Genomic DNA, 10432 nt, shown 5'->3' with positions numbered 1-10432 from the left:
TTCAGCTCAATCAAATGAATTTTAGCTACGGGAATATTGTAAGATGTCGTTACAAAAGTTTCTAAATCACTTACAAAGTATTGTTGACTGAGGCACAGACCGAAGGAAAGCATGGTTCAGCCCCTCACTACTTCGAGAAGCAACCCCAACACTCAGAGACGGTTCCTTCGTTCCTTATGAGGCAATTGAAACATACATCCAGATAACTAAAGAAGCCTGTGTTGACCAATCTCTTTGTACAACATGGAGACGGTATTGCTCTCACATCCTTATCCAACAGTTGCGAAACAAGATCAACCATAGGTAATGATTCAATGAATGCAGTTGAAGACATATCAATATTGAGCGATAATCCATTTGGGTTGGCCTTAAACTTTGGTAAAACCCACGCCAGCTTTCCAATCCCTCTCCAAGGGACTGCTTTGCCCCCAGGTCGCCAGAATAAAATGATCTGCCAACAGGAATGTACCTTTCAGTTGGTGGCTCACATAGAACAATATCAAGAACTTGCAGGGCTTCATGCGGAGCATCATCCTCCCTCCCAGATAGGAATTGACCTAAAATTTATCAGTATCTTGAACTGACGCTCCCTTATTGGACCACCAGGTCCATTGTCCCCCTCAACAAGCAAGATGTTGAATTATTTTGAGGTAAAGGGCAATGGCCCAGCTGTGTACAAACGTCTTCCACCATCATAAACAAGAAACCTTTTACCCAAATGGGTATCTCTGTATCAGTCCCCCTCCACACCACCACGATGTCTCGCCTCCCCAGGCGCCTCACCTTCTCGTCTGTGCTCACCGCAACGTATCTTGTTGAAAGACGGTTGACGGTTCGTATGGAGCGTCGCGCCTGGCATTGCGCAATTCAAATCAACGGTTAATGATTACCCGATCGTCTAACAACCAAATCGAATGGCACATATTTTGACACGACAGCAGTTTGGAGAGTTCATTTCAGAGGGAAACGCCTTACGGCGTAAAAATAAGATAATTACTCTGGTATAAGGAGTTAGCTAAAAATAGAGAGTTAGTTAACTTTGAGTGATTGCATGATTGAGTGTCTGAGGGTTGAGTTAAGTAATAGATGATTTTGACTGTCTGATTGCATGTAGTTGCATGTCAAGATAGTTTAGGTAGTTAGCTAGCTGGAAAAGGTTTAAATACCCTTCACCCCGTTCATTGTATCATCATGTTTTGTGTGACCAATAAAAGAGTAGCAGCTCATGTTTTATGTGTGAATTGTGTTTTGTCTCCTCTGCTTTTCTAACAAATGGATATGAGTAAAAAAAAGAAAAGCAAGCCAAAGTTTATCAGTGCAGCGCCAATCTGCAAGAGCCGCACAGTGTATTATTTTTTGGGTTATTCAAGAGCCGTGAATTCGTAAGGATATATCGCTGGAATAATGGCCCGTGGTTATTATTGGCTTGCAGCCCTGTCTGCACTAAAGTGTATTGTTTGTAAAGGTAGCAGCAACTTTATTATTGTGAAGAAGCCGCAAAAAACACGTAAAGCAATGTCGTCGTGTGTTTGTCGAAAGTCGAAGTCAACGACGTTCGTGTTTGCCTATGAAGAAGTGCTTCATCACAAGCAAGTGGGACTTTAATACTCGCTCTTTCAAATTTGTTTTTTAAAATCAAAGAGTGTTTAAAAACCTTTATATTTTATATAAAGGTTTTTTATATATAAATAATTTTATATAATACAAGTTTTTTTTAAGTCTTTTTAAATAATAAAAAAAAAAACTTCGGGCTTTTATTGAAAAGTAATTTTTTTTTAAATGATTTTTACAAATCTTATAAGAACAGAACTTTTTTATTTCAAGAGAAATTTTTTATTTCAAGAGAAATTTTTTTGGAGAAAGATGGCTTTTTCAAATTTCCAGCCCCAGTTCCCACCGTTTACAGGGAAAGATTATGACGTGTGGGTCATTAAGATGGCGACCACATTGCAGGCACATGATGCTTGGGATTATGTCAAGTTTGGGTTTTCAGAACCTATGAACGAAGAAGAAGAACAAGCTCTCAGTAATGCAGAGAGAGAACAATGGAAGAAAGACAAGAAGAAAAATGCACATGTGTTGCAGCTTATTCAGCAGGGAGTGGACCTAGCAGTGTTCCAGAAGATTATGACCACATCTTCAACAAAAGTAGCATGGGATACTTTGGCGACAAACTATAATGGTATGGCCATGTCAATATTGTTAAGTTGTAAAATACTAAGAGAGATTTTGAAAGTCTGCAAATGAAGCAGACATAGGACATCGATTCTTTCATGAATCGGGTCATAACTGTTGTAAATGAGTTAAAGATTTATGGTGAAGATATAAAATATCAAAGAGTGGTTGAGAAGGTCCTCCGATATTTGTCTACCAAATTTGATGTTGTGGTAGCAGTCATAGAAGAAGCCAAGGATTTGGCATTATTGACAATTGATGAGTTGATGAGATCACTTATATCGCATGAGGCAAGGATAAATAGAAATAAGGATTCCACTTTAGAGACCGCTTTCAAAAGTTAGGTTTCTATTTCAGGAGATAGAGGTCGAGGCAGAAGTAGAATGAGAAGTAGAGGACGAAGTGGAAGATATGGTGGTCAGAGAGATGACCGAGAGGAGCATGAACATGCAAGTGGAAGCAACTACAAAAGCTTCAACAATCATCGAAGAGTTCACAAATCAAAGGTGAGATGTTAATACTACAATAAATTTGGTTATTATGCTCGTGATTTCATGGAGAAAATAGATGATCAAGGGAATTAGAGAGCTAATGTCACTACAAAGAGTACAACTTCATGTTTCTAGCTTGCCATACCATGCATGAACCTTTCGCTAGTGTGTGACTGTTAGACAGTGGTTGAAGTAACCACATGACATACAACAAGGATTTGGTTGCAAATTTCGATCAATGGATGAAAGCGGAGGTAAAGTTGGGCACTGGCAAGACTGTGGAAGTAGGTGGCAAAGGAGTGGTCAACATTCTGACCAAGCATGGGGAGCCAAAGACAATCTCAGAGGTATATCATGTTCCTAGTCTCAAACATAATTTGTTAAGTGTTGGTCAATTGACACAAAAAGGATACATAATTATCTTTCAAGATCAAGAAGTTGTTATATATGACAAGCCCCCAAGCAAGCAACTAATAGCAAAGGTGCAGATGACGAGGAATAGACTCTTTCCTCTTGTTTTGAATTACAATGGTGAGGTAAATTCTTTTACAGTTGCATGTTTTGATGATTATTGGTTATGGCACTTTCGATTTGGACACTTGTACTTTTCTAGTTTAAGATTGTTGCAGCAGAAACAAATGGTTAGAGAATTACCTCTCATCAAAGAGCCTCCTAGTACTTGTGATTGTTGCATCTTGGGAAAACAACATCGTGAAAGTTTTCCAAAGGGGGTCGAATACCGAGCAAAGTAACCTCTTGAGCTAGTGTATACAGAATTGTGTGGACCTATGAGGACACAGTCGATTAGTGGAAGTTGCTACTTCCTCACTTTCATTGATGACTACAGTAGAAAGACTTGGGTTTACTTATTGAAGCAGAAGTCGGAAACTTTTGCAAAGTTCAAAGAATTCAAAGCCTTAGTAGAGAACCAAAGTGATCAACAAATCAAGGTATTGAGGTCAGATCGTGGTGGAGACCATGACTCAATAGAATTTCATGATCACTGCAAACAACATGGGATCAGAAGATAGTTTACAACTAGATACACACCACAACATAATGGTGTAGCAAAGAGAAAAAAAAAGACAATTATGAACATGGTAAGAAGCATGTTGAAAGGCAGAAACTTGTCTAATGAGTATTGGGCAGAAGCAGTTGCATAAGCTATTTATGTGATCAATAGATCTCCTACAAAGAGTGTGATGAATAGAGTACCAGAACAAGCATGGTTAGGTATGTATTGCAGCGTATCTCATCTTAGAGTATTTTCGATGTGTTGCTTATGCACATGTGCCTAAGGAGAAAAGAGGCAAATTGGATGATAAAAGTGAAAAATGCATATTCATTGGTTATAGTGAGCAATCAAAATATTACAAATTGTATAACCGTGTCACAAAGAAGACCATAATTAGCAGATATGTGTTCAAGGAACAAGAGTCATGGAATGGAACTGTAGACAAAACAGTTGATGCACAAGTGTCACTGATGGAAGAAGATGATGTAACAGAAAAGGAGCAACAAGAATCACAGGTGAAGACACCAAACACAGACACACCAACAAAGACTCCAAGATTTTCAGAGCAGCATGGATCTTCAAGCATATCAACAAATCAAGATTCTCCCAGCAATCAATCAGGTGATGAATCAAGCAATGGTAAGAGAAAAATGAAAAGGTTGAAAGATATTTATGATGATTTGGATGTTAGTTCAAATTTTTCATTGTTTTCATTCCAACCTTCTTCGTTTGAAGAAGCAATCAAGGATGAAAATTCGGTGCAAGCCATGGATGAAGAAATTGAAGCTATTGAAAAGAATGACACATGGGATTTGGTTGATTTGTCAAAGGACAAAAAGCTCATTGGTGTGAAGTGGGTGTACAAGACAAAGTTGAATGAGAAGGGTGAAATTGACATATTTAAATCAAGACTTGTAGCAAAAGGATTCTCGCAACAACCAGGAATATACTTTGGAGAAACGTTTGCTCCAGTAGCCAGATTGGATACTATAAGAGCCGTTTTAGCCACAACAACTCAGAACAAGTGAAAAGTATATCAAATGGATGTGAAATCAGCGTTCTTGAATGGAATTCTAAAAGAAGAAATTTATGTGTAGCAGCCTCCAGGATATGAAGTTGAAAGTAACGAAGACAAAGTTTACAGATTGAAGAAAGCGCTCTATGGACTGAAGAAAGCACCTAGAGCTTGGTATAGCAGAGTCGACACCTACATGATTAAGAATGGATTTTGTAGAAGCAGCATTGAGCCTACCTTGTACACAAAGATAAATGAGCATGGACATATTTTGATTATTTTCTTATACGTTGATGACATGATTTTTACAGGTGATTTTGACATAGATGAATTTAAAGCAGCTATGATGAAAGAATTTGAGATGACAGATCTTGGTCTCATGAAATATTTTCTTATCATAGAAGTTGAGCAATCTGAAAAAGGAATTTTTATTTGTCAAAATAAATATTCCAAAGATTTGTTGAAAAGATTCAGGATGGAAAATTGCAAATCTGTCCCTACACCAGTTGCAACAGGTACAAAGTTAAGCAAGTATGATGAAGGATCAGATGTCAATCCAACTTTATTCAAAAGATTGGTTGGTAGTCTCATGTATCTCATGGCTACAAGACTGAATATCATGCAAGGAGTGAGTTTGATTTACAGATTTATGGAGACTCCAAAAGACACATATTGGAGTGCGGGAAAACGAATTTTGAGATACATAGCATGAACTAAAGATTGTGGCATAATGTATGCAAGCACAGAAAATAAAGATTTGATTGGATACACGGATAGTGATTTTACAGGAAGTTTGGATGATAGGAAGAGCACTTCTGGTTTTGTGTTCCACCTTGGTTCAAGTGTGATTTCATGGACATCTAAGAAGCAACCCATTGTGACATTTGCGTCAATAGAAGCAGAATATGTAGCAGCAACATCAACAGCATGTCAAGTAGTGTGGTTAAGAAGAGTACTTGATGGGCTCAAGCAGAAACAACAAGGATCAACAACAATATATTGTGACAACACCTCAGTGATTGCACTATTCAAGAATAGTGTGTTTCATCAGAAGAGCAAGCATATTGATACTAGATATCACTTTATTAGAGAACTTGTGAGCAATGGAGAAGTTCACTTGAAGCCTTGTAAATCTAGTGATCAATTGGTTGATATATTTACTAAGTCATTAGCACAAGATGTGTTTGAGTTTCATAGAAGAAACTTGAGTGTTGTAAGCCTAGTTGAGACATAGACCAACATGCATGTTTGAGTTGTCATGAGTCATGTTTTAGTTTAGCAGTCGTAATTAAGGGGGAGTGTTAAAATAAGATAATTACTCCTGCATGAGGAGTTAGCTAAAAATAGAGAGTCAGTTAACTGAGTGATTGCATGATTGAGTGTTTGAGTGTTGAGTCAAGTCAAGTGATAGACGACTTTGAGTGTGTGATTGCATGTAGTTGCATGTCAAGATATTTTAGGTAGTTAGCTAGTTGGAAATGGTTTAAATACCCTTCACCGGGTTCATTGTAATCATGATGTTTTGTGTGATCAATAGAAGAACAGCAGCTCATATTTTATGTGTGAATTGTGTTTTGTCTCCTCTGATTTTCCAACAAAATAGGAATAAAGTTGTCAATGCTTGAGGTCTCTTGGCCAACAAGATCTACGGTAACAAACTACATTGTTGTAAAAAGGAAGTAAATGTAAGACCATTCATGATTTCAAAACCAATCAAATAATCACGTGAAAAGAAAATGTGCATTTATTTGTATCTTTTAAGTCAGCATTGAACTTTGAAAATTTGTTTTTTTATATGTCGAATTATATATTCATAAATTCTTTTAAACAAGTATTTAATAAAAGAATTTAAAAGGGATGAAAATAAAAACGTAAAGTCAACTTCACTACTACCCACCTAAAATCTTAGAAAGACAAACTTGCCTCTCATATTATATTTCTAATATCTCCGAGCATAGATGTAAAATATTAGGAAAATGTATCCTAAAATTTTGAGTGTTCCCAAACACTTACCACTAACACTAAGACAACCGATTGTACTACTTGTGATCTAGGGAAAAATAAACTTAACATAAACCTGAAGGCAAACTTTAATAACATGAAATTTTCCATATTATTTGGCACAAGTTATAGTTCAGTTTTCTACTACCATATTATTTTCTGGAAACTACCGTTTATATAAAAAAATACGAAGATGTATATGGCATTACTCATGCAGCAATTTGGCAGGAGAATTTGCATTAAAAGGGGAAGCCGGTGGAGCAACAAGACCAACATGGCGCATGACTCTTATCCCCCTCGCCTTTTTCTCAGAAACAATAAACCACAAATCCCACACCACATTCTCTAGCACCGGATACGGTCGGAGGAACGCCCTTCCGCAGAGGAGCAGCAGAGCCGGGCACTGTTACAAAAGCAACGACAGAAATGCGAGGAGACTATGATACTCTGGGTCGACTCTCTGGTGCAAGGGGTTGAAAGAGCTACGAGCTCCTGACCTGACCTGCATGACGATTCATTTATGGAGCATTCATACCAGTGTTCACGACTCTATTAGCCCAACAACCAGCGTCTTTCGGAACGGAATCAACCAATTATTTTTTATATATTGGAATCAAATTTTGAAAAGGCAAAACAACACACGAACCAATGTTAAACGGAGATGGTTTTTATTTTTTTTATTTTTATTATCTTAAGGTGACAAAACTTATCAAACTCACGTGTCAAATTCTCGGTGCTATCCACGAATGTCGGTTTGATTCATCATTGTTATCAAGGAAAACCACCTATAATAACCCGCTGGTGGTCCGTAAGGGAGCAAGCTTTCACTCCTGCCAGATGCCTTTGGGTCTTGCACTGTTAACCTGTTTCCTTAGGTCCGAGGAAGACGAGCTCTTAGCCAAGTAGAAGCAGTGATATGGCATACTCCAGGCCAGTTAAACGGAGATAGTTAGACATAAACGTGAAATTTTTATTAATAATTAAATTTGAATTTTAAAAATTTTATTCCAAATAAATATGTCATCTAATTAAATAACATTTAGGTATAATTATTTTTGAGAATCTCAATCTTATTTTCATTACTATTAAAAATATTATAAAATGTTGAATTGTTAACATTTATTTAATAATTATTGATAAATAAATTAAAATTTTTGGAAGCTCTATTCCAAAATAGTTAGTTAGACATTATCACCCATAAAACAATGAAAATTGCAGTGTGATTTTCACAAATCTGAAATAAATTTTTAAAAATCTTATTAACAATTATAGAGTTTCAGAATTTTGAGCGCCTTAAGAATTGTTTATCGTACTCATCCTTTTCAACCATTAAAAAAAAACTATTTACAAACTATTAAAGTAAAATATTTTGAAAAAATAAATTTTCTTTTAAATAAATAATATACTAATAAACATATCTATTTTCAGAAATAACTTTTCTAAATTTTAATTTAATTATAAAAAATATTAAATAAATGATTGAAATTTAACCTTTATAAAATATCCAAAAACAATTAAATATAAATTCATATTAACTATTAAAATTTATTTAAAAATTAATTATACATTTATTAATTTTTAATTTAATTCAATGAAAAAAATTATGTATCACATTCATTTCCGTTATATTACCAGTAACTTTGATCCCGCGGCTCTCCATCGTTACAAAAAGCGATGCATATACATACCCCTTCCGGAAGTGCTGCGGATAATCTCAACGGCAACTTTATGAAATTTGTTATTGAGAAAAGCAAAAGCCCTGCAACTAATCACGCTAGTTGCAGGCCAACATACACGTTAAAGAGATATTGGTTTGAGATGGGAAAGGTGTTTTGGAAAAAATTGAAGAGAATAAAATAAGGGAAGAGAGACTTGCTTTTGTCAGTGTTACAAATCACTTAAATAAAATTGTAATAAAAACATTAGTCATAAATCACTGGAGTCAAATTATATGAACTGGACACTTGGAAGGAAGGTTTTGACACCTAACGAGTGGTTGGAATTAGATTCTCCAACACATTCAATTAAAATACCTAGTGGTCTATATTTCAGCTAGATTTACAATTTACAAATTGACCTAATGTAGAACACAAAAAAAAGTGAAAAGAGTATGATCGTATTATTTTAAATAGGCTTATTTCAATTCTTTATTTTTTTTGAATTCGAATGTGAAAGAAGATTCATATTACTTATAAAGTGCCCATGTAATCTTTTAAATAGGCTCCACGTGATTTGGAAAAGGGACTATATTTTTATACAAAGGAGATGCATGTAATGTATAAAAGGGCATTATATTATGTAAAATAAGTTTATTTTAAAAGAGGAAATTAAAAATGGAGTTACATTTTCTTTGTTAAAAATTGATTTAAATTTTTATTCTTCTCTTTTTCAAAATTCTATGGCCTCTAAATTGTTTCAGCATGTCATTCTTTTTGTAAGATTCAAATTTCATCTTCTTCAGTTGTTGGTGCAGGTCTTCCATAGTTCCAGGTTCTTTAAGCAAGTCCCTCACTTCTTCAAAAAAACAAGTTGTATGTGGGCTGCTACCACATATTGTCTTATGTAGTGCCCTTTTCATTTTCAATCTGCTACAACATTAGCCCATAGTGTAATTTCATCTCTTAAGGACTCCAATACCTGAAAATTTCATTAATGTTCTAATCATCCAAGATGTCTTCAACATGCATTTCTACATCTTCTGTGTAGCCCTCATCAAGGCATGGTGTTGCAAGCTATGCTTCAAGGAAATTTAACTCTTCTTCATAATCATTTTGTGTACCTGCGCATTTCAAATCAATGGTAAGTTTAAAAACATCTATAAAACCACATTGGCTTTGCAATGAGAGCTTTTTCTTGTTGCGCTTCTTTCTTAGTTGTTGCCTCTGCATCTGTCTCTGTTTTCTTTTTCTGGGCTTCCTTCTTTGCCTTTTCCTCTGTTTCTATACTAACCCGTGCTACTACAAACAGGTCATCTTCAACTGTCTCACAAAATAACATCATGTCAATATGATGTTTTTGCTGCATCAGCTTAGCATAAACTGCTCTAATGACAAATTCATTGTCTTCAACAAGCTCTATTGCTGGAATCACCAAATTTGCCTCGACTTGTGGCTGTGCACAATGGGGTTCTTGAGCATCTACATGTTCCTTCTCTCTTGCTTCTGCGATTCTTCACAGACATCATCCACGTGTGAGTGAGCACAATTAGTTTCAACAATCCATTCATCTGGATGTAGATCTGCTGCTATAAATCCACCTTCATCTTCAACTTCAATACTCCCCCTTGGACCAAAACACCTCTCAAGCGTATCTTAGGCCTCCTTGGCTGTCTTGGCTTCTGAAATCAGGGGAAGAATGCTGTCATCGACAAATTCTTTTATGCATTTCAATGCAAAAGCATCATTTTGCATCTTCACTTCCAGATCTAAAAAGATCTCAAACATCTCCTCTTGTTGTTTTGACCTTCTCAGCGTTCTTTTCCCATTTGTTGAGTGTTCACTAATTACAACTCAACAAGCAAAACAAACTGTAGACATTGCATCTAATTGCAATAAAAATGTCTTTCTTTCCACAAACAAACGAGTCTACAAATTTTCATAAAAACAACATTTCACAAAAGCTTTTGCAAACAAATCACAATACCCAAAATGAACTGAAAAATCCTCTCTTTTTTTTAAATTTCTTTTTCAACACTTAAAAAATTCTCCTTTAAGAAAATTCTATACCTTTTTATTT

The sequence above is a fragment of the Pinus tabuliformis genome, chromosome 9 (genome assembly GCF_031772625.1).
Source record: "Pinus tabuliformis cultivar Carrire ecotype Pingquan chromosome 9, CPIR1, whole genome shotgun sequence".
In the NCBI taxonomy this organism is placed as follows: domain Eukaryota; kingdom Viridiplantae; phylum Streptophyta; class Pinopsida; order Pinales; family Pinaceae; genus Pinus; species Pinus tabuliformis.
The sequence above is the reverse complement of the archived record's forward strand: the minus strand, read 5'-3'. Positions refer to the sequence as shown.